Source organism: Vulpes lagopus, chromosome 22, assembly GCF_018345385.1.
Source record: "Vulpes lagopus strain Blue_001 chromosome 22, ASM1834538v1, whole genome shotgun sequence".
NCBI classification, from domain to species: Eukaryota; Metazoa; Chordata; class Mammalia; order Carnivora; family Canidae; genus Vulpes; species Vulpes lagopus.
This window is the reverse complement of record NC_054845.1, coordinates 29,001,246-29,024,225: the sequence shown is the minus strand read 5'-3', so window position 1 is coordinate 29,024,225 and position 22,980 is coordinate 29,001,246. Positions and strand designations below refer to the sequence as shown.

Genomic DNA, 22,980 nt, shown 5'->3' with positions numbered 1-22,980 from the left:
AATAGTTGCAAACATATGAAACACGTCAGCAAAAGTAACGTGATTAAAATGAGCAAAATAAAACATGTTTGAGAAGTGAGAATGTAAAGAGATTAATGTGTCAAAATTAAGATTTTTATGATAATTTTAGTTTACACCATCTAAATCTATCCAATCTAAATCTATACCTTTCAATTTTAAGAATTTGTAAATTGTGGGCAACCCCAATGGCCGAGCAGTTTGGCGCCACCTTCAGCCCAGGGCGTGATCCTGGAGACCCTGCAGGGAGCCTGTTTCTCCCTCTGCCTGTGTCTCTGCCTCTCTCTCTGTGTCTGTCATGAATAAATAAATAAAATCTTAAAAAAAAAAAAAAAAAAAAAAAGAATTTGTAAATTGTTCATTTAGTAAGATTTCTGAGATATTTCCTTATCTTTTCCTCCATATCCCTCCTCACCCCAAAAGCCCTTTTTCTGTATCTTGCGTATCAGTTAAAAACAAACTTAAGGGGCACCCGGGTGGCTCAGCTGGTTAAGCTTCCAACCCTTGATTTCAGCTCAGGTCATGATCTCAGGAGTTGTGAGATCAAGCCCCAGGTCAGACTCTGTGCTGGGCATGAAGCCTGCTTAAGACTCTGTCTCTCCCCCTTGTCCCCCTCCTATCTCTATCTCTCTCTCTCAAAAAAAAAAAAAAAAAAAAAAAAAAAACTTAAGAAAAGCAGAATATAATATATAGTAAGAACTTGTAAGTATGTTGTAGAAGTATGTAACTACAAGATAAATAACCTGCATCACAACCAACAGTATATCAACTTACTTGATTAAACATTAAATAGTTAAGAATAAGGTTTAAATATGCAATACTTCCTTTAGTCAAAACTTAAGTCTTTTACTATATTCCACTTTATCCGTATAATCATATTCTATTTTCTTTTTTAATTCCTTACATAAATTTTCTCTTTCCAATAAACTATTTTACCACTAATAAAGCTTTTCTGAAACAAGAGGTTTCAAAAATAAAGCTATGAAGATATGATCTTCCCTCTCTTCCATTCTCCAGCATGCCTAGCTTTCTGGCCTCTGCTGCTTTTCCATTAAGTGTTTAAAACCTAGACTGTGTCTTAAAAATAGAAGGCACAAGAAAAAGGAATCTACCTTCAACAGCTATGAGAAATATTTGGCTGAACTCTAGGAAATCTTTTCCTGTTATTCTAAAAAACAGCAAACCTGCTGCTGTCCCCATCCCTTCCAAACTTCAACTCTAGATCACGTTCACATACAAATGGCGATACCCTGAATAATCTCTTCACTGCATGGCTATATCCACAGATAACCCTTTCTGCTACCATCTGAATATGGGACACTGGATCATCAAGATGACTGATGAAGTCCCGAGGGCCATCAGAACTTGTCCACTCTAGGAAACATTTAAATATAAATCATCAGAATCAGACAGAACATACTTTTTAAAATCAATATAACTGAACACCAAGAAAAACATAAGAATAACAGACAGCTGTGCATCTCTAAGAGTTAAGACACGAGACAATACCTATGGTACTGGATCTACATGTATTCATGTACAATTCTGTTAATGTTCTCCTTTAAATACTACACGCCCCTTCTCGACGGACTACTAACACCATCAGCATTAATATAAAGCTAATCAAAATCTGCTTCTCCATTATTTTTTAAGGTGTTCACAACACTATCACACAAAGGACATGTCCACATGCAAATCAGTTTAATTCTTCCATCATTTCTGAAGTCATAGGCTTTGTGAAGATGCACAGTTCCTACATGTGACATGGCAGGGTTCTTATAATTTAGAAAACAAGACCCTGGGTTCCTCAAATGGTCTGAGATACTCTTTACTTCACAATATACTGCACCTGTATACAGTGACAAATGTCCTCTTCCTTTTTGGGTACCTGATCCGTTCTAAGCAAAATGATGAAAGACAAAGTTACTTTAGTCACTTTGCCATAGCCCTTGTTTCACCATGCACCACTTCCCTACCCCCTAAGTAGATGTACTAAAACTCCAAAATCACTTCCCTGTCTACCCCAAACCAGCCAAGCCTCTACAAAGGCAATACTAGCTGCAGTCATGTATATAAACGCCTTACTAGTTAACACCCATTGTTCAATACATAGTAAATTATTTGTTTTAAGTAGGCTCCATGCCCAGTGTGGGGCCTGAACTCACAACCCAGAGATTGAGAGTCGCATGCTCTACCAACTAAGCTAGCCACTACATAGTATATTATCTTTGCAATTTCAATTTTTATTTATAAATCTAAATTCTTAGCTAGAAATTCAATGTTTGGAGTTTCCAAAACCCACTACCCACCAAAAGAAATCTGTATAGAAAGTACTGTGTTCTAATGTATTTACTTAGTAATTTCAAAGCACTCCTCATGTGGCCAAGTACGTGACTCAAGAAAATGTAGGCAAAGAAATATCTAAAACAAAGTGAAAGCACATCAAGGGGCAAAGAATATTCCTCTTCCCATCACACCTGCTTCATTACAAGATGGTCATCTTGGAAATGCACATTAAAAAAAAAGGTCAAAAGGACACATTCCAAACTGGTAAGGTATAGTTCCCTCCCGGTAGAATCATGGAAGCAATGAAGTTACCCTTTTACTTATGAATTCTATACTTTTTAGTTTTTAACAATAAATATAATATGTATTTGCATTCTTTTTAAAATCCTTCAGTAGGTGAAAGGATAAAAAGGAAAATACCTGCTTTTGCTGAAAACACCATCTATCACACTAACAAGTGACATTTTATCATGTAATATTTCACCAAAAAAGTGTATTACATATCACTACACACCTATTAGAATGCCCAAAATCCAAAATACCACATCACCAAATGCTAAAAGGAATAATAAATTTGATGTAGGCAAAGACTTTTGTTGGGGGGGTGCAAAGATTTTGAAATATCATCTTCTAAAACAGAACATAAATGTCAACATTCATGATTCTAACTGACAAAAATGTTTACTGCTTTTATATTCCCAAAGCATTTTACCAACATGGACTATTCCTTATAATAGTTCTATCCAATTTTACTTATACTTCTCAGATGCTACAAAGTTTCAATTCACTTGATCCTCAAGTTCTTGCCCCAAAATTTCAAGAAACTAATTCACCCCAGGAGCCACAGTAAGGGAAGAATAAATCTTACCACACTCCACCCCACGACAACTATGAGTAACATGCAGAACTTGCTGCAAGTTAACAAAAAAGCCCACTGCTGTTTTCCTGGCCTAGAACCTACAACTTCTGTTAAAATGTCCAGTTAGGAATTTAAAATAACACGAACACAAATTTAAAATGACCAGCACATAATGAAATGGTAGTAGTATTAGCGCTAAACTCCGTAAAATAGAGATGTTACTGAGTTCAAACTCTCACATAGATATGAAATTCAATTCAAGAAAAGGAAGATCAGTGATACTGTTCCAATGGGTTTGTACTAAATTAAAATTACTAGGAAAGCTATCTTCTCCTAACTTTCATAATTCTACAATCACAAAATGGAAAGAATTTTTAAAAATCTCTTGACAATTTAGACACACTTAATTTTAACTTAATACATTTTATGCTTAACAGAAGTCTTTTGTTGTTAAAAAATAAACATTTTACCAGTTGACAATGGGAGGAGGTGCTAGTGCCTTCAAGATATGCTCCTTTTGTTTCAATACCTGTCAAAGCAATCATAAAAAGACAAATATTACTACCTGTAGTCTAGTTAGTCAGAACCAAATATCAGCCTTTTTCTGGAAACACTTTTACTTCCAAAAACTCTTAGGAAAATACCTGCTTTTGCTGAAAACACCATCTATCACACTAACAAGTGACATTTTATCATGTAATATTTCACCAAAAAAGTGTATTACATATCACTACACACCTATTAGAATGCCCAAAATCCAAAATACCACATCACCAAATGCTAGCAAGAATACAGCGCAAGAGGAACTATTCATTGCTGGTGGGAATGCAAAATGCATGGCCACTTTGGAAGTTTGGCAGTTTCTTAGAAAACTAACATATTCTTTACAAGATGATTCAGCAAATGAGCCTCCTTGGTATTTACTCAAATGAGTAGAAAGCTTACAACTAATGGAAAAAAAAAAAAAAAAAAAACCTACATACAAATATTTACAACAGCTTTATTCTTAACCGCCAAAACTTGGAAGGAACCAAGCTGTCCTTCAGTAGGTGAAAGGATAAACTGTGGTGCATCCAGACAAGGGAATATTATTCAGCACTAAAAAGAAACGAGCTATCACGCCTCGAAAAGACATGGAAGAAACTCAAATGCACATCACTAAGGGAATGAAGTCAACCTGAAAAGGCCAACATAGACTGTACGATTCTGACTCTACGACACTCCGGGAAAGGAAAAGCTACTGAGACAGTAAAAGGTTGCCAAGGGTTAAGGAGGAAGGTGGGATAAACAGGTAAAGCACAGAGGATTTTCTGGAAGGTAAGACCACTCCGGATACCATTAATGGTAGACAGACATCACTGCATATTTCTCAAAACCCACAGAACATACAACACCAAGAGTGAGTCCTAATGTAAAATAAGGACTTTAAATGATGACATGTCAGCGTAGGTTCACTGACTGTAATGAATGTACCATTCTGGTGTGAAATTATTGATAATGGGGGAAGCTGGCATGTATGAGGTCGAGGGTATATGGGAAAACTCTGTACCTTCCGCTCAATTTTGCTTTCAACCTGAAACTCACTAAATAATAAAGTTTATTTTTAAAAAAAGGTCCATCCAAACTGTTAAAGCATATGCTTGAGTTTATCCTCTCATGACGGTAATGGTCAAGAATAATTAATAAGATTTATAAACAGTATTTCACTGTGCATACAACACTTTCATCCATTGTCTCAATGATTTTCTCAATCGCTTATGAAGCAGACAGGTTTGCGGTCATTATAGTCATTAAAAAAAATAATTTAACATCATCCCAAACTCACAGAGCCTATGAGTGGAAAAGTTAAGTACTTTAACAAAATCTAGCATATCACTACGCATTATTAAGTTCCTTATTCCCTGTAAAGCAGCCAGATTCACTAAAAAAAAAAAAAAAAAAAAAAAAAAAAACCAGGCCTTAAAGCCAGAGATATTCCTGGACCCCAAACCCACAGTGTTTCTCAGGAGCTATTACTCCAAACAGATTCATTCACTTATTCATCCATCCATCCGGGAGGGGGGACTCATAAATGTACCTATTTCTGATGCTAGTTTCCTCATACATAAATAGTGACAACAACATATATAAACAATTCATATCCAGAATATTTGTTCAATTTCTATAAAGAAAACTCAGTAGAAAAAAAAAAAAAAAAAAAAAGAAACTCAGTAGAAAAAATAGCCTACATTATGTCCACGGGAAAAAATCTAAATGCCCATTAACTGAAACAGCCTCACTATCAAAGAACACAAATAAAAACATCATTTCCCCCTATCGAATTTTTTTAATTAAAAAAAAAATCAAACATTGGCAAGGATATAGGAAACAAGAGTGCTCTTGGCTTTGTTAGGGGAAGTGCAGCCACTTTGGAGAATAATTTGGCAGCCATCTAGCAGAAGCTGAAAATGTAAATTCCTATGACCTAGCAAATGCCTCCTAAAAAAAATTTGCCCTGGAGAAATTTTGGCACATGTGCATACTTACTTTACCGTATTTTGTTTTGTTAATTAAATGGTCCAACATGATGACAGGTCCCAGTATTTAATTGGCCCTTAATAAATGTTGAATCTCCTCAACAACTAGTTAGTGAATGCCTACTCGGCTCCATCCCCAATGCTTCCTATTCTGGAAATGGGCCCATGATACTCAAAAAGCTCCACTCCAGTGGCAGAGACAAGGCAAATAGTCCTGACATGACAATAACTACTGCATAAGGAGACAGGCTGTATTTAGAAAACAGACAGAAAACGCAGTCTTCTGTCTAGGAGGGGTAAAGAAGGTCAAGGAAGGCTAAGAACTGAGTGGATCCACAGATTTTTGGCAAAGGACATAAGAGAGGAAACCACAGGCAGTAATAATAGCATCTGCAAAAGCACGGAAGCATTCGAGAACTCTGAAGTACCTGTAAGCAGGCTGACTGATGACCCCAGAGGTATTGGGCCCTAATCCCTGGAACCTGTAAATGTTACCTTACTTGGGAAAAGGGTCTTTGCAGGATCTGGGAATGAGGGAGCAGTCTGGGGTGATCAGCTGGGCCCTAAATGCCATCACAAGCGTCCTTAGAAGAAAGGAGATCTGACACTCAGAGATGGCAATGTGAGGACTGAGAAGAGATGTAAAGCGCTGGCCTTGGAAGGCTGGAGCAAGGCCACCAAATGTAGCAGGCACAGAAACTGAAGAGGCAAGAACAGATTCTTCCCGGGGCGGGGGGGAGGCACCGCTCTGCCAACCCCTTATTTCAGCTCAGTAAACTTCTGGCCTCTTTGAACTGTCGGATAATAAATTTGTTGTGCTCAGCCACCAAATGTGAGGTGTTACAGCAGCTCTAAGAAACACAGGCAGGATCTTCCTGGCACTGCCCTGTATGCCATGCTAAGTGCAAATGGCTTAGCTATTACCCAAATCTCTGAAGAGCCATCCAGATTTGTATGCAGGAGAATAGTCTATCAGCTCTCTCATACTGCCAAATCTCGTGCCAATGTGGGGGATTTATTGGTATGGGGGGAGGGGGGAGGACTAGAAACAGAAAAACCAAAATAAAAAATCCAGAATAAATATGAAGTTGCAGACCACCAGATATTTGATAAGAACTCACAATGAAAGTCACAGATGAAAACTGAAGCAGCAGGGAAAATGACTCAATGGAACAGACGATGTAGGAAACAGAGGGAATACTTTAAATATATGCGACTAATCTTTCAAAAAGATTTGAGGGGCTATTATATTGATGAAACAAGAAAAGGGCACCATACAGGACTGATAATAATAAAAAGCTCTTGTTAAATAAGAATAGCACCTGAAATTAAATTTAAGTCACAGATAGGGGCGCCTGGGTGCTCAGTTGTCTGCCTTGGGCTCACATCATGATCTCAGGGTCCCAGGATCTCATCATCTCTCATCATCTCTCATCATCTCCCATCATCTCCCATCATCTCCCATCATCTCCCATCATCTCCCATCATCTCATCATCGGGTTCCCTGCTTGGGGGAGGGGGGGGTCTGCTTCTCCCTGTGCCCCTCCCCCTGCTCATGCTCCTTCTTCCCTCACCTCAAATAAATAAAATCTTTAAAAAAAAAAAAAAAAAAGATACAGTAGGAAAAAAAAGTTGAGAATATTTTCTCAGAAAGGAAAGCAAAATCAAAGAAATAGAAAACTGAAGTCAAAAAGATTTTTTAAAAGTAAGGTTGTAGCCAGGGCATAGGAATACTGGGGCAAAGGGACTCAAGGTTCCAACAGTCCAGGTTCAGCCACTCACCAAAGACAGAGAGAAGCGGTGGGGAAACAAGAAAGGAAACGTATTTCAGAGAAGAAGCCCACACCAGGAACACAGCGGACTCATGCCTCCAAAGTGCTGAAAATACTTGAAGGTTTATGCAAGGAAAATGTGGGACAAAGGTAGGTGGGTACATGCAGGTGGGCAGTAAAGGTCGCTGGGTCACTGCCTTGGGATCAACCAGGCAGGGCCTTGCTGGCTCAGGGCACTGCTTGAAGGGGAAGTTTTGGTTCCCATCACAAGATGTTTTGTGCAAGGTCTTAGGCCTGAGTTAAAGAGATGAGCTGGAAAAAAAAATAAGGAAGTTTGAGGTCAAGACTGAGGTAGTCGAGGTCCTTTTGCAAGGTATCAAATTAACCCAAAGACCAAGTTCCACTAAAAGGGGCTCTAGAAAGTACAAAGAAAATGAAGAGGCGGAAAATATTGAAGAACTCAACGATAAAATATCCTTGAGCTGATGGATGCTAGTCTTCAGAGGGCAAGGGCCCACGGAGCACGGCACAGGTGAAGGCGGGGCGGAGAATAACTGGCTTCTAGACACACAGCCTTGTGAATTCGCAGAGCACTAGGTTTAAGAATATCCCAAAAGCTTCCAAAAAACAAAAACCAGGTCACCTACAAATAACTGTAAAATTGACCAATAAATAAGGATACTTTACAGAGTAAACGCATGTGCTAGAAGATATAATTTGAAAGTGTTCCAAACCGGGACGTATAGTCGCCCTTCCTATAAAGGAGTAAGAAATCACACTGGCCTCAGATGTCTTTGTAACCCTAGAAGGCCATCAACAATGCCTTCAAAGTTTTGAGGGAAATGAATTTTAAACTAGAATTCTACTGCTAGCCAAATTCCTGATCAACTGCAAGTAGAATACAGAAATTTTCAGAGATGTAAGGATTCAGGAATTTATATTCTGCAAACATACTCTGCTAAGAAATCACTTTAAAAAGTCCTCCATCGAAAAAAAAAAAAAAAAGTCCTCCATCGGGCAGCCAGGGTGGCTCAGGGGTTTAGTGCCATCTTCGGCCCAGGGCGTGATCCTGGGGTCCCGCATCGGGCTCCCTGCATGGAGCCTGCTTCTCCCTCTGCCTGTGTCTCTCATGAATAAATAAAATCTTTAAAAAATAAAATAAAATAAAAAATCCTTCACGAGGTGCACATATTCCTTTGATAGTAATTTTAAAGGCAATTTTATTAAAACTAGAACTGACCTACAGTTTTGTACTATTTTACAAGATTTTACAAGTCCACAGGTTAAGGGCTTAGACTATCACTCACTTGCTAGTCTCGAGTCACCAGTCGGGTACAAATCAAGGATTCCTACAATCCCCTCCTCAGGTTCGATAATTTGCTAGAATGGCTCACAGAGTCAGGAACACACATTACTGCTGTCTAGTGGTTTATTATAAACAGGGCAGCTCAGGAATAGCTGGATGGAAGAGACACACAGGGCAAGTGATGAAGGACAACAGAACTTCCAAATCCTCTCCCAGGGCTCCACCTTCCCAGCACCTGCAAAGTTCACCATTGTGGAAGCTTCACACTGTCCAGGAGTTTCTAACTCTTGGCCCCCTGCACTCCACATAGGAGGTTGAGGGGTGAGGCTACAGACTCTAATCGACTCTAATCTGTCTAATCGCTGGGTCTTTCTAGGGACAAGTCCCATCCTGAGGCTATCTTGAGACCCCCACCCTAAACTGCTTCATCAGCATCAACTCAGGCGGAAGCGTTTACAAATAACAAAAGACTCATGGTTCAGGAACTTCCAAGGGTCTCAGGACCTCTATGTCTGTAGTGGGGACCAAGACCAAACGTATTTTTGTATTATACTATTATACCACAGGATCCTATTGCCATTCTCTATATTGGCAGTTTAAGTGGGAGGGAAAGGTGTGATCATGTCAGTATATGTTTAAAAAGAAATATTTAAGGAAAATAAATGTCAATTATTAACTTTAAAAGGAACGCCTTACTCAGAAACAAAAGAAAACTTTTTTAAAAGGTACTTTCAGTATTAAAGGCAAGGAGGCCAGTTGTAACCACCATCACTGTACATTGTTGAGAAGGCTCTAGCCACATGTAGTTAAGTATGGCTTGTCCAAATTGTGCTCTAATGTAAAATATACATAGAATTACAAAGACTTAGTATGGAAAAAAGTATAAAACATATAATCAAAAATTTTTATATTGATTATATGTTGAAATAATAATATCTTAGATACAAGCAGTCCCCCCACCCTTATCCCCAGTGGGCCTAATACCATAGATAGTACTGATCCCCGTCCACACCGTTTTCTCCTCTTCATGCATATCTATGACAAAGCTTTGTTTATAAACTAGGCACAGTAAGATATTAAAAATGTCACAAGGTTAAAAAGAAAAACACAGGCCCAAACAGCATCACTGAAGCCAAACCACCATTTAAGGACTTAATACCTAATCTTACAGTTTCTACCTCTCCAAGAAATGTAGCCTCAATGGATCAGTCAGGAATTTTCTGATCAGCATCAATGAGATAACAGGTCACATGGGCTTTGTCCACACAGCCCCAAAAGAAGATGAGTTAATTTCCATATTAAGAACCCCTGCCGTTCCCACCCCACGATCTTGAAACAATCCTTTTATTTTGTTAAGAACTTTCTCACCCACCCTCTTCCATTTTCTACACCCCCCCCATCCCCACTCCCCCTGCTTCTAAATGGGATGCTGCCTGAGTCATGAATAGTTTAATAAAACTGATTAGGTCTTCAAATTTACTGGTAAAATTTTGTTTTTTAACTGCAATAACTAATAAAATAGAACAATTATAACAATATACTATAATAAAACCTATGTTAACTGTACTAGAACTAAAATTAAAAACTTGATTTAGAAACGTGAATGTAGTCTCTCAAAACATTTCACTGTACTATACTCACCCTTCTTGTGATTACTTGATACTAATTCCCAAGTTTATCTAGAGGAAAATATTTTTTAAGATTTGCTAATGAAACCTGAGAACAAGAATACTTAGTACATACTTGCCCTATTAGAGATCAAAACTAACACTGTTTTTGATCTCTAACTGATCTCTAACTGTTGTGGTACAGAATTTTAAAATCAGAAAACAGTCACGAGATTTTTATATTTGACAACAGGAGCACTTCAGATCAGTGGTCAAAAGATTATTCAATACATTAAGCAGCATTAAAGAAAACTCAGAACTAAGCCAAAGGCCGGACTGAAGTCCAAGAAGGACGAGGAGCACATCAGTGAAGCCAACAATCAGCGTGGTAATAACTTCTCTTCCACAGCTCCCATGTCCCAAAGAGGATTTGTTCCTAAGTCTTTTTCTGATTATAAAACAACCTCCAGCACGATCATGGTAGCCTGCACAGCCCACATCGCCGGCCTGCAACATCTGGGGAGAGAAGCACTGCTCCTGTCTATGTGATGCCGCTTCCCTCCCACCTCTACCCCCAGAGACTAGGCAAACGCGACACCCACAGGGATCCAGCAGCCTATGACGTAGGAGGCCTGTACCAAAAATATGGACATGATGATCCAATAATATCCTCTCCCGAACTTAGACCTGGGCTTGAATTAGAAGAATCTGGGAGAATTAAAAGAAGCTACAAAGACTACCAACGCAAACTGGTCCATGGAGATTCAGTTGAAGCCTCTATGGAAGGTCCTGCCTGGTGCCACAGAGCTGAATCAACCCCTCAGTGCTGACTCCTCCTTCCACTCCCATCTAAGGCAGAGGCAAGAACAAGCCAAGAATGAGGAATCTCAAGGAGCCTGACAGATACAGCACAGGAAAATAGGAGGGAAGTTAGAAGTGAATATGAAAAACAGAAACATGTAGCAGACAGAATGAGATTGCTTTTTAAGCAAAGCAGTTGACCAAATTTGTTTTTTCATAACGTTTACTTGGGTTATCCCAGAAAAGAAGCCAGAAAGGATTCCAGGCATGTAGTTATTAAAATAACTCAAATGAACGATGAAGAGATCCAGAGGTTAGGGCACTACTTACAGAAGAAGCAGGACCAACTGTAGAGACTTCAAGGTAAAACCAATAGGACACAGGCAAATGTTAAGACTAATCTATGAAAATTAGTATCAACATTTCTAGAAGGTTGGGTGTCTTGTTATAGATATGAAGAATGTAAGAGGAAGAATAGAAACATGGGGAGGGGGGGTGTATACAGATAGGGATGGATATTAAGTTTGTGGGAATAACCAGAAGAGATACTCAAGATATTGTCAGAAATACAGCACTGGGCCTCCCAACAGAGCTGTGGATGCAGATTTTAGAACCATCACTGACCCTATTCCTGTTAGAGTCAAAACCATGGAATCCTTCAAAAATAGTATATTCACTTAAAAAAGATTAAGGACAGACACTACAAAAGCCAGTTAGAAAGGTAAGGAAACCAAGAACTGTGCCCTAGAAACCAACAGATAATGAAGGTCGATGAGGACACTGTCAGGAGTGTTAAAGGCTTTAAAAAGGCAACAAGTAGTCATGATATTAAAGTTCAAGAACCTGGCCTGGCCTGGCCTGAGACAACCTATCACACCTTCCTATCTTCTTTATCAGGAAATTTCTAAATTATATCTGTATACATCACTCAGCCAGCTGGCTATTCAAATGCATATTTTACCAACAGGAAGTCTACGCTTTCAGGATTCCTGAGCTCACACTAATAAGCACACACTGGTCATTTTGTGTCAGGTTGTTGGCCTTCCAAGATTTTTTCAGTGTTATGTTCAAATCTTTCCCCTTGATTTAATGAACACTATCTCATGTCCTTTACCGTGCAGGGATGCAAGGACCGATTCATTCAACAAAATAGGAGTTATCTTCTATATACTGGGTATAAATAAAATACAAATATACTTGTCCTCACAGAGCTCTTTTCCAGGGGAGGAATACATTAAACATACCCCTTGAGGAGCCCAAAAGAAACACATCTAACAAGGTAACACATTATCTCATAAAGCCAATTTAAAATTAATAGTAAGAAACACAAAGCTATAATTAATCACCTATAGTTAACATGTCTGTCTGCTGGCATCACACAATATAAATAAACAATAGTAACTTAAACATACGTACAGTCAGCTCTCAGTTATCTGGAGGCTAACTATCCATGCATCAAGAGCAATTCTCTAACACTGACTCAGGTTTCTGGGTTATATATCAACCAAATTTCTAACATGTAATCTTCTAATACATGATATAGTGTAAAAATACACGGTTTAAGACTTTTACAAACTAACCCAAGTCATCACACATGCCAGTTTCACTATGTCCCCCATTTTTCAAATGAACTTGTAGACATGCTCCCTACATCTAACACCTCTGAATCCATTTCCCAGAACCAACTAACCCAAGCTCTTCAAACTCATTCCATACTCCATTCATCTCTAAAGTTTCCCCCAAACTAATAAGCCTCCAAGGAGGGCCTAGCTTTTTATCTAGGAGCCCAGTCTCTAAACTTTAAGAATTATAACAAGCTCCTTGTGGTAAAAACTACTGGTATTCCAAACATGTCTACCCTTAATATTGTCTATATGTACTGTGATCCTAGCACACTGCAAACACTACGAATCATGCAGAAAATATGGCAATTTTAGAAAGAAATAAAGTTTCTAACATTCCTTCCTGTACCCTAGAGATGGGCTGCATACACACTTGGGAGTATAAGTACCCTACGAGGCCAACCTCACCCTTATCCTAAAGAAACCAAAGCTCAGAGGTTAAGGAATTCGCTCTGGTCACAAAACTAAACAGTGGAACTAGATTTGGGGATTCAAGTAACAGAGTGGTCACAAAGCCCAAGTCCTTCGTCGCTCGCTCCTCTCTACTCCTTCCTCACACGTGGGGTCCCATGAGCTCCCTCCTTGACATCACCCCAGTCCCACCCAACTATGACCTCCCACCACCTTCCCACCTCAAGATGCTACTGGATAGAACAGGTATGCCTTTTATGCCTTAGAAAAGTGATATACAAACTAAACACTTTGAATTTCTAAGAAGAGTGCTGTTCTGTCAAAATAAGCATCAGTCTACAAAGACTGGCCTATTTCAGGGTAAACGATGAATACAAATTCTCAGACTCTAGCACACTAGCAATATGGAAAATTATAATACAAAAGGAAAATGACTCAGGATATGTAAAAATAGTATGTAAAATATGTAGATATGTAAAAATAATAATGACCAATGTGGCTGTGGTCCATGTGGTATAATTTCAATTAATGTGAATTCTATTTATGTTAAAATTATATCATATACAATTCTAATATTAATTAATTGTAGTTCATTCTAGTCTTCTGTGGAACTAAAACTCCATATTTCATCTTAGAAGTCAACATGAGGTATCAAGCCCAGAGATCAAATCAGTCTCAAATGGGAAGAGAGGAATTTCTGGTTATTTTAGTGTTACAGTAAAATAACCTAAAGTCAAGAATCAGAATGAGGAATACTGCAAATCCTGATAAAACTAAAAAAAAAAAAAAAGAAAGAAAGAAAGAAAGAAGAAACTTCTGTGGTTGAAGGAGAACTTTTTAATAATGTTGGCCAGGGTGTTATTGAAATTTTACAACCCAGAAACATCAATGCAGAAAAACGACCTATAACATACCTACGAAATCAATTTAGAACTAAAATAATATTCAAAAAGTTAAGAACTATTTCAGCAGTGCAGTTAGTATCTAATAAAACTCATGCAAACACCCCAATTGTGAATTCCAAGTAGTAAACACATAAAATGAACACAGAAGGAAATGCACAAAGCTAATAAAGTTTCAAAGGAACCAAAGAAATATAGCATAGATAACAAAAATCCTGAGGCAAGTAAAAGGAAGCAGAAAGGAAGGTAAAAGAAAAAACACTGGTGGAGCAGCAGATGGTAACACTACTGAGCAAGAAAGGATTCTAGACAAGGAAACAACTCCAGAAAGGCTAGATGGTGTGGAGACTGCCCCAGCGCCAGGCTCGGCAGGGGCAGGGCCACCCCAAGTCACCAAGGCAGGCTGGAAACAACTTGGGCTGGATCCCAAATACTCGTCCTCTAACAACTCAGAACTCACACGGTTCTCTCCACTTGCTGGCTGCTCAGTCCCTTTCTACTCCTAGAAGCTTCCATTCATTCAAAAATTACCTTCTGAATTGAAGGAATCAAATAAATGAGTTTATACAAGTCCTTAAGGGTCTCTGTTCTCCAGGCCTCTGTTATTTGCTTGCCCTCTGGGAGGTGATTTATCCTCCCTGCTTCCCTAGACCCCCTAACTCCTGTGGGGAATGCCTCAATTTTATCTGTCGGGCCTGCTCTTGGCAACTGCCCTGGACATCCCATTTGAGTACATTTCTCAAACACAACTCCGTCTTCAAATCCAACTCCTGTCTCCTTTTGCTCCTGGTCACCCTGGCCAAACATGACCATTCTGTCCTCTGTATTGCTCACTCAACATTAACCACATCTTGTAAGTATCTTCCCATAGATTGAGCATTCTTGTCCTTAAGAAAGTAAGACTTCCTACTCCCCCTTAAATAATGTACACTTTTATTATAGGATGAGTTCCCTCACACATCAGATTCAGAATACCTCGTTACTGCTCAGCAAAAAACGGCTTCTGGAGGACGGAGAAAAACAAAACAAAACACAAAGAGACACAAGGAAGCCCGTGGGAGTGACAAACATGTCAATTACCTTGGTTGTGATGACGCTGCACAGGTGTATGCAGGAACGAACTCAATTGTCTACATTAAATATGTGCAGATTCTTTCATTAAAGAGCAGAGAAAGGAAGGAGGAAGAAAGGTAGAACAAAGAAGAAAATGGGGGGGGGGGGCAGAGGAGGCAAAGAAATGAGGCAAGCAACCAACAGAGAAGGTCACCTGGGTACCCTAAACTACCATCTGCTGTCTCCCTCAACGCTCATGATGACTTCGTGAGGAGAGAATTAAAATATTTATGTTTAAGAAACTGAAATGAAAGGCTTAGAGAAGTTAAAGAACCAGCTCAAATTTACACAGCAAGCTTTACACACATGGTTGGCAATGATTCCTTCTCCACTCAACAGCAGAGAGCGGATGATACAGGGTAATTAGTGTGTGCACGATTGCTACCCGGATCATCATCAACGTCTTATTACAAAAGGTATGTAAGACAAGAGGAAACTCTTGAATGAGAGGAAGTTACTTGAATGAGAAGTATACCATGTCAAACTACTTTCAATGTCTTTTATATACATTTCCAGCTAATTAAAGCACAAGATAAATCCTAAATTACTGATGTTAAAATATAACAAACTGGCAAATGTCTCTCCATTTTCCACAATTCACACTATCCCTTCCCCATCTCCTAATAAGCCAATACAACACATCAGACATTTCTTTGAAGTGTATTTGTAAAGATAGTAATGGTGCTTCAGAAGGCAACAAGAAAACTAGACTTAGAATACATCCCATACTCTGAAATAAATAAAATAGTTAATATTTATTGATTATTGACTACATGCAGACACTTAACTCACATAAACCCTTATAACGATCTACAGGCATACTCCATTACGATCTCTATTTTATAAAAAAGACTTAATCACAGAGGTGCTAAACAGGCCAAGGCCAACAGCGATTAAGAAGTAAACCCAGAACAGCGGTTTAGCGCCACCTTCGGTCCAGGGCCTTATCCTGGAGACCCGGGATCGGGTCCCATGTCGGGTCCTATGTCGGGCTCCCTGTACGGGGCCTGCTTTTCTTTCTTTCTCTCTCTCTCTCTCTCTCTCTCTCTCATGAATAAATAAGATCTTTAAAAAAAAATTTAAAAAATTTAAAAAAAGTAAACCCAGAACTCAAATTCAAGCCATCTTCACTCCAAGTCCATATTTCCTAGTCACCAAATTACAGTGGCAACAGGTACATTTTAGAGAAAAATTATGAAACAAGTACTAAAATACAGAACTGGCTAAATCAAAAGTAGAACTGATAAAAAATCTCTCAAGAGGAAGGACACGTGTGATTTATCCCTACAGTCATTATTGGAATTTAAAATGAAATAATATTAGGTATATATCTGCAGAATTGCCTGAGAACAAAAACAGAAATAAAAATGAAGAAAGTCGAACAAGATTAATTAAAAGTTACTAAAAAGAACTTTAGAGGAAAAGCACCCACTGTGGTTTGTATAACTAAGACGGACAGAGAAGTACCTTAAGTCAAATAAGGACAAGATTAGAGGACGCCTGAGCTAGGAATGTACAAAGAAAAAGGAGCACAGGGAGGACTCCTGGGTAAAAAATGGGATTAGAGGGACGTGGGCAGTGGGGGGGGGGGGGGGGCATCTGCCTTGGGCTCAGGGAGTGATCCCGGGGTCCTGGAATCGAGTCCTGCCTGCATCAAGCTCCCTGGCAGGGAGCCTGCTTCTCCCTCTGCCCGTGTCTCTGCTTCTCTCTCAGTCTTTCATGAATAGATAAATAAAATCTTTAAAAAAAAAAAATGGAATTAGACAAAGAATGGTGTTCAGGAACACTTATGCTAATATTCATAATGCCAACAAGAGTAAACAGCCTAAAGGCCTACCACCAGAGCAAAGGGCAAATAAAATGTGGTCTAGTCATAAAATGCAATACCCTGTCACAGTGAAAAAAAATGAGCTAAACAGACATGTACATAACCACTTTGATGAAACTCATTGAGGAAACCACAATGATTAAGTGATAAGGAGTGAAAAACTGTATGTTGCACAATCCTACAATACTATCTATCTGCAAGTTTAAAATCACATAAAGTGAACGGTAAAACTGCGGACAGTAAAACTGTAGAGAAATGCCTACAAAATAAAATTCAGATCAACGAATTCACAGTAGTCGTTAACTGGAGGATTTGGGGGTAGGGAGTGGGTTTAACTGGATTAAATATTATAAAATATTTTTCATAAAGACATACAGAAAGCCTATCTATTATTTTAACAGAAAGAAAACGAAGAAAATCATATTAGTAGATTATAGCATCCCAAATTGCTTTATATCCCCGATGCAAAAAATTCTAACACGGCAATGATACTGAGCCCTGAAGGAATGTTAAAGGAGGATGTGACCTTAAGTATTCACATTCAAGTACAAGAAGAAAACTCTAGTTTAAACTCCCTCCATTTAGGTTGTTACTCTATATGTCCTCCTGTAAAGGAGGGCTTTGGGGGGCAGTAAACTACGTGTAATTAAAAGAGATAAACGTTGTCCCTGCTCCTTTCCTGGTATAATCCTGTCTTCAGCGCTCAGTAAGATCTCAAGCCAAACTGTCGCCCCAGACAGGAGGTGCACGGCCTGCGCTAAGGACATGGACTCTGGAACCAAACTGCCTGGGCTGAGATCCAGCACACGCTTAGGCAAGTCGCTTTAGATCTCCCGTGCCTCAGTTTCTCATCTGTGAAATAAGAATAGCTGGGAAAAAAATACATATATATATATACATATATATTAAAAGTGAGAAGAAAATTGCAGCAGCACCTGACCAGAGGAAGTACTGTAAAGGTGTTGGCTATCAGCCTTATTCCAAAGACCATTAGAAGAAAAACTAGGCTTTATACCAGAAGAGTGTAATTGTGATTTCTTCCTACGTAGGGGACAGGAAAATGAACAGCTTTTCCCCTCTTGAACAACACTAGGATAGCAAGAGAAGCGTTTTTAATTTTTCTAACATTCTTTGATATTACTATAACATCACCAATGTGTACATATTTGTAGACATACACACCCAGACCAAATCCAAAGTCAAACACTCTATTCCTTGGCTCCCTTGTTGCTGTCAGCCCAACGCATCCTGGGAAACCGGGCTATCCCCGCCACTGGGTCTCCGTTTTTCCCTCCTCTGCTCTGTCTGTACTGATTACTCCACACTGCAATACACCTGCTCTCAGACCTTCTCTGCCTACACCGTATAACGTCCGTACACTTTTCCTTCCATGAACCATGAGGAAGCCTGAGAACAGACCACCAATCATTTTCAAATTCCCAGTGTCTTGCAAGATAGGCACTAAACAAATATATGAATGAATAAAGCAGTGTCCCTGTATATCTTATAACAAATACCTTCACAAACAAGTGGAAACCTGTAATTGGAGGTGGTTTATCCAAAAGGTTATTCAGGTTATCTTCAGTGCTATTTAAGAATTAGCAGATCATGGGCAGCCCAGGTGGCTCAGCGGTTTAGCACCGCCTTCAGCCCAGGGTGTGATCCTGAAGACGGGGGATCGAATCCCAGGTCGGGCTCCCTGCACGGGGCCTGCTTCTCCCTCTGCCTGTGTCTCTGCCTCTGTGTGTGTGTGTGTGTGTGTGTGTGTGTGTGTGTGTGTGTGTCTCATGAATAAATAAATAAAATCTTTTAAAAAAATAAAAAATAAATAAAAAAGAATTAGCAGATCAGTTGAACCCACTGAATCATCCACCAATTCTTTATCCCTCAGAGTGGGAAACCTTAGTAGAAGTAAACATATTCCAGTAAAAACAGAAGCTAAACTTTCAAATGAAAAGAACTAAGTCATTTAAAATGTCAGGGAAACAGAAGTAGTCTAAAAACTTTCTTATGAAACTAAAAATAGCATGTAGAAGAAATCACAAGATTTAATGTTTATAATGTCTCCTTTTTCAGGAGAGAAACAATAATCACAAGACAGATGAAAGTACATACCCTATTAAGGTAGATGAAATCAACACTAAATCACATATTAAATCAATTTCACACAATGCCTCCATAGTGAGGTTTTGTAAAGACCGTACCAGTGAGCTAAAACTGGACTTGGTTTTTCTTGGCAATTTTTTTGGAAATGCCAGGGCTCAAGGATACAGTACTGATTAGTATCAGATCAGTTACAGATCTGTCTAGGGTCACTACAGAGGAGGGGCCCACCTTCCAGGTCTCACTGGGATCCCACCCCCTCCCATCTATCTTTTCAGGAACTTTGCACAAATAAGCGAACACTTTTCTCATCTGTATCCAACTTCTCCATTTCAAAGAACACCCACATTCCCATCAGCATTTAAACCTAAATGATAAAATCAAAACCCTTAGAAAATGTCCTATCTTGCCATCTCCATTTCCTTCACCTTCCAGTCGCTTCTGCTCTCCACCTCATCCCTACCAGCAATGTGGGTGTGAAAGGGAATCCGTGACCCGGAGTAGCTAAATCCTTAGGATGTTACTCAACTTCCCTCCCACAGGAGCTTCCTCATTGGCTACAGGGATACAGCTCCCAGGGGGCTATGCCCCCACTTCCCCCAGGCCTCTCAGCCCCCGTCTTCCCAGCTCCATTCCAGGCCTCCTCCACTTCTCATTCCCGGGTAATCCCAAAGCAAGCCCAGGGGTCTACACCACCTCTATACTGGTGGCTCCAATCACTGGATGTCTTCTCCCAACCATTCATCACCATGTCTGACAATTTTACCTCCAAATTTCCTTCTCAATATTTCTGCTGGTGATATAAGGCTCTTAAGAGGATCAAATGGGCTAACATGGTATTACTCTGAAAAAGTAGGGGGGACGGGGCATGACTTCAGTCTGAATATTAATACTCATTACATTTAAATCTCCTTGAAAACAAGGACTTTGTCAAATTCACCTTTTTATTTATTCCACATGGTGCACCTAGCAGTGCTTTGCATGCAGATGGCATTCAGTGAAAGTACGGCAATGAATTATTTGTATTGGCTTAATACACGTTCAACTGAAATATTCATATACTCAACGGCTTGTATTTCCCAAACCACATAATCACTTTGTCTCCTAAGAGGCAAGAATTTTAAGTGTAAACTACCCTGGATACCTTTGATAATTATGATGCTGTTTAAGTTAGGAAAACCTATCACCTTTTTTGGCCTGGCTTTCCTGAAAACACCCAAATCCTACCGAGTCCAAAGCTTACGTAAAGATTCTGGGTTCCCAAATGTTCGTGTTCCAAAGGGAAAATTTAAGTGTCACAGAACAGTTAGGCTGTAAGGCGGAATGACTGCTTCAAAAGTTCTACCTCATTTTTCTATCTCGTAATGTGAGCTACAGTGATATTCTGGGTAGGAGCAGACACCATGAAACGAACAGAACGTTACTGTTCAAAAGTTCTCAAACTCTTGCATTGGGTACATTTAATTACAGACTCAGAATGCAAGGCTGTAAAATCACACCATTATCAATTCAAAAACCCCCTACTTTCCACAGCCCTCATTATAATCTTTACTCATACACTTCTCCTTCATTGCATTTCTCATAATTTGTAATTATATATTTGTCTGTATCATGATTTGCTTCCTATCTGCTTCCTCCATGAGGGCAAGGATCACGCCAATCCCGTTCACCGCTATACTCCCAGCACCTTACATGGTACCTAAAATACAACATGAGCTAAAAGGCTCTAGCTGAGCAATTAATTGAATGAGGAATGGAAATAGTCATTTAAGCAGAACCAGACAGCAGGGAGGCACATAAGCAATGAGAAAGATCCTGAGGCTTTAAGACCTGACTCTCCACGAACCCCCCCCCTCCCCGAAAAACCAGACACGGCATGATTTTTGCTCCTTAATTCATCCATCCTTCATTTCTTCCAACCCTTTTCCTTCCTTCTTTCCTTCAAGAAGGACATTTCAGGGATCCCTGGGTGGCGCAGCGGTTTGGCGCCTGCCTTCGGCCCAGTGCGCGATCCTGGAGACCCGGGATCGAATCCCACATCGGGCTCCCGGTGCATGGAGCCTGCTTCTCCCTCTGCCTGTCTCTGCCTCTCTCTCTCTCTCTCTGTGACTATCATAAATAAATAAAAATTTAGAAAAAAAGGGACATTTCAGACTCAAAGAATATTTCAGCTTTAAATCCCATCCAAGGGGGATCCCTGGGTGGCGCAGCGGTTTGGCGCCTGCCTTCGGCCCAGGGCCTGATCCTGGAGACCCGGGATAGAATCCCACATCGGGCTCCTGGTGCGTAGAGCCTGCTTCTCCCTCTGCCTGTCTCTGCCTCTCTCTCTCTCTCTGTGACTATCATAAATAAATAAAAATTTTTTTAAAAAGGGACATTTCAGACTCAAAGAATATTTCAGCTTTAAATCCCATCCAAGGGGGATCCCTGGGTGGCGCAGCGGTTTGGCGCCTGCCTTTGGCCCAGGGCGCGATCCTGGAGACCCGGGATCGAATCCCACATCGGGCTCCCGGTGCATGGAGCCTGCTTCTCCCTCTGCCTCTCTCTCTCTCTCTCTGTGTGTGTGTGACTATCATAAATAAATAAAAATTAAAAAAAAATAAAATAAAATAAATCCCGTCCAAACGTCTGAACAAATCCAGCATCCGAGACCCAAAAAACATCAGGTGACTTGTCACCTTGACCCTCTCCTATGGGAGCACGAGAAGTGCGAAGAACCTGCCACGGCGACCACACGAGTCTTAGTCATCCCTAAGGGTACGAACTGCGGAGGAAGATGCCAGAAAACAAAAGACTAAAGTCCGAGCAAACGACCCCCGCCGTCACCTCCCAACACAGTTCTGGGGCAGCTCTGCCACAACCTTCAGCTCCCAGGACTCACCTGGGGAAACAAAAGAAAGGTGGGGGTAACCACCAAAGGTCATCACCAAAGCAGCTCATCAAACTGCAGCTCTCCCGGCCCACCCGAGGGAAGGGTAATAAAAAAAAAAAAGAAAATAACAACGATTCGCGGCGGCAACGATCCAGCCCGCCAGCAAGGAGAGGTCTGGGTCCCAGACAGGCCGGCCTGGACCCGGCTTCCCCCGCCGGCTGCGGCCCGGGGCAGGTTCGCGCGCCCGGAGCGCCGGCCTGGGGGGCTGCGGGCCGGGCAGCGCCGGGCAGCGCCGGGCAGCGCGGGGGGACCACAGAGCCCTGGTGCAGGGCGACCGTTTGCCATTGTCCGGGGCGGTGATCGCTGCCGCAAGGCCCACTGCTCCGGCGGCGTCCACACAGGCTCTAGGGACGCTGCGGGGCCGCGTGGACCGCACAGCTCGGGCGCATTTTCCCAGCGGCTGGATGGGCCAGTTACGCGCGGGTCGAGGATGCTCGCCCGGCGCGCGGGCCGCCGCCTCCCCGCAGGCCGCCGCGCACAGCCCCCGCGGGCGCCCCCGGGCATCCCCGCCCCGGGCATCCCCGCGCCCAGGCCGCGCCGCCCCCGCCGCACTCACCGCGTCCTCCGGCGTCGGGCCCACGCAGGCCCGGCTGCGCCCCCGAGCGCCCGCGCCCTCCCGGGGGGCCCCGCCGCCGCCGCCGCCGCCCCAGCCGCCGCCCCAGCCGCAGCGCCGAGCCCGGCGTCTGTTGAGCCGACCCGCCCGGGACGCGCTGCCCCGGCCGGCGCTCGTTGCCTATGCAGGGAGGCCGCCGCCCATTGGCCCGCGGGCGGTGGCGCGTGCGGGGCTCGGCCTATCGGAGCGCGGCCGGCGGGGGCGGGGCGGGGTTACTACGGGTCGTGCGCGGAGCCGCCGCGGCCTGGACGCAGCCGCCACGGGCGGGGGCGGGGGCTCTGCGGCCGCGAC

At 41.4% G+C, this 22,980-nt stretch overlaps 1 protein-coding gene across 2 annotated transcripts in view; it reads right to left on the bottom strand.

The window, feature by feature from the left end:
• ACSL3 (acyl-CoA synthetase long chain family member 3) overlaps positions 1 to 22,773 on the bottom strand; it is a 66,526-nt gene extending 43,753 nt beyond the window's left edge. Inside the window, exons 1-2 of one of the 2 annotated variants that reach the window (XM_041737341.1) lie at positions 22,633 to 22,773; positions 3,634 to 3,692 (exon numbers count right to left, since the gene is read on the bottom strand). The gene's annotated coding sequence lies outside the window, so the exon portion shown is untranslated. The remainder of the gene's footprint in view (positions 1 to 3,633; positions 3,693 to 22,632) is intronic. The other variant, XM_041737342.1, reaches the window with a different exon arrangement.
• Between the last annotated feature and the right edge of the window lie 207 nt (positions 22,774 to 22,980).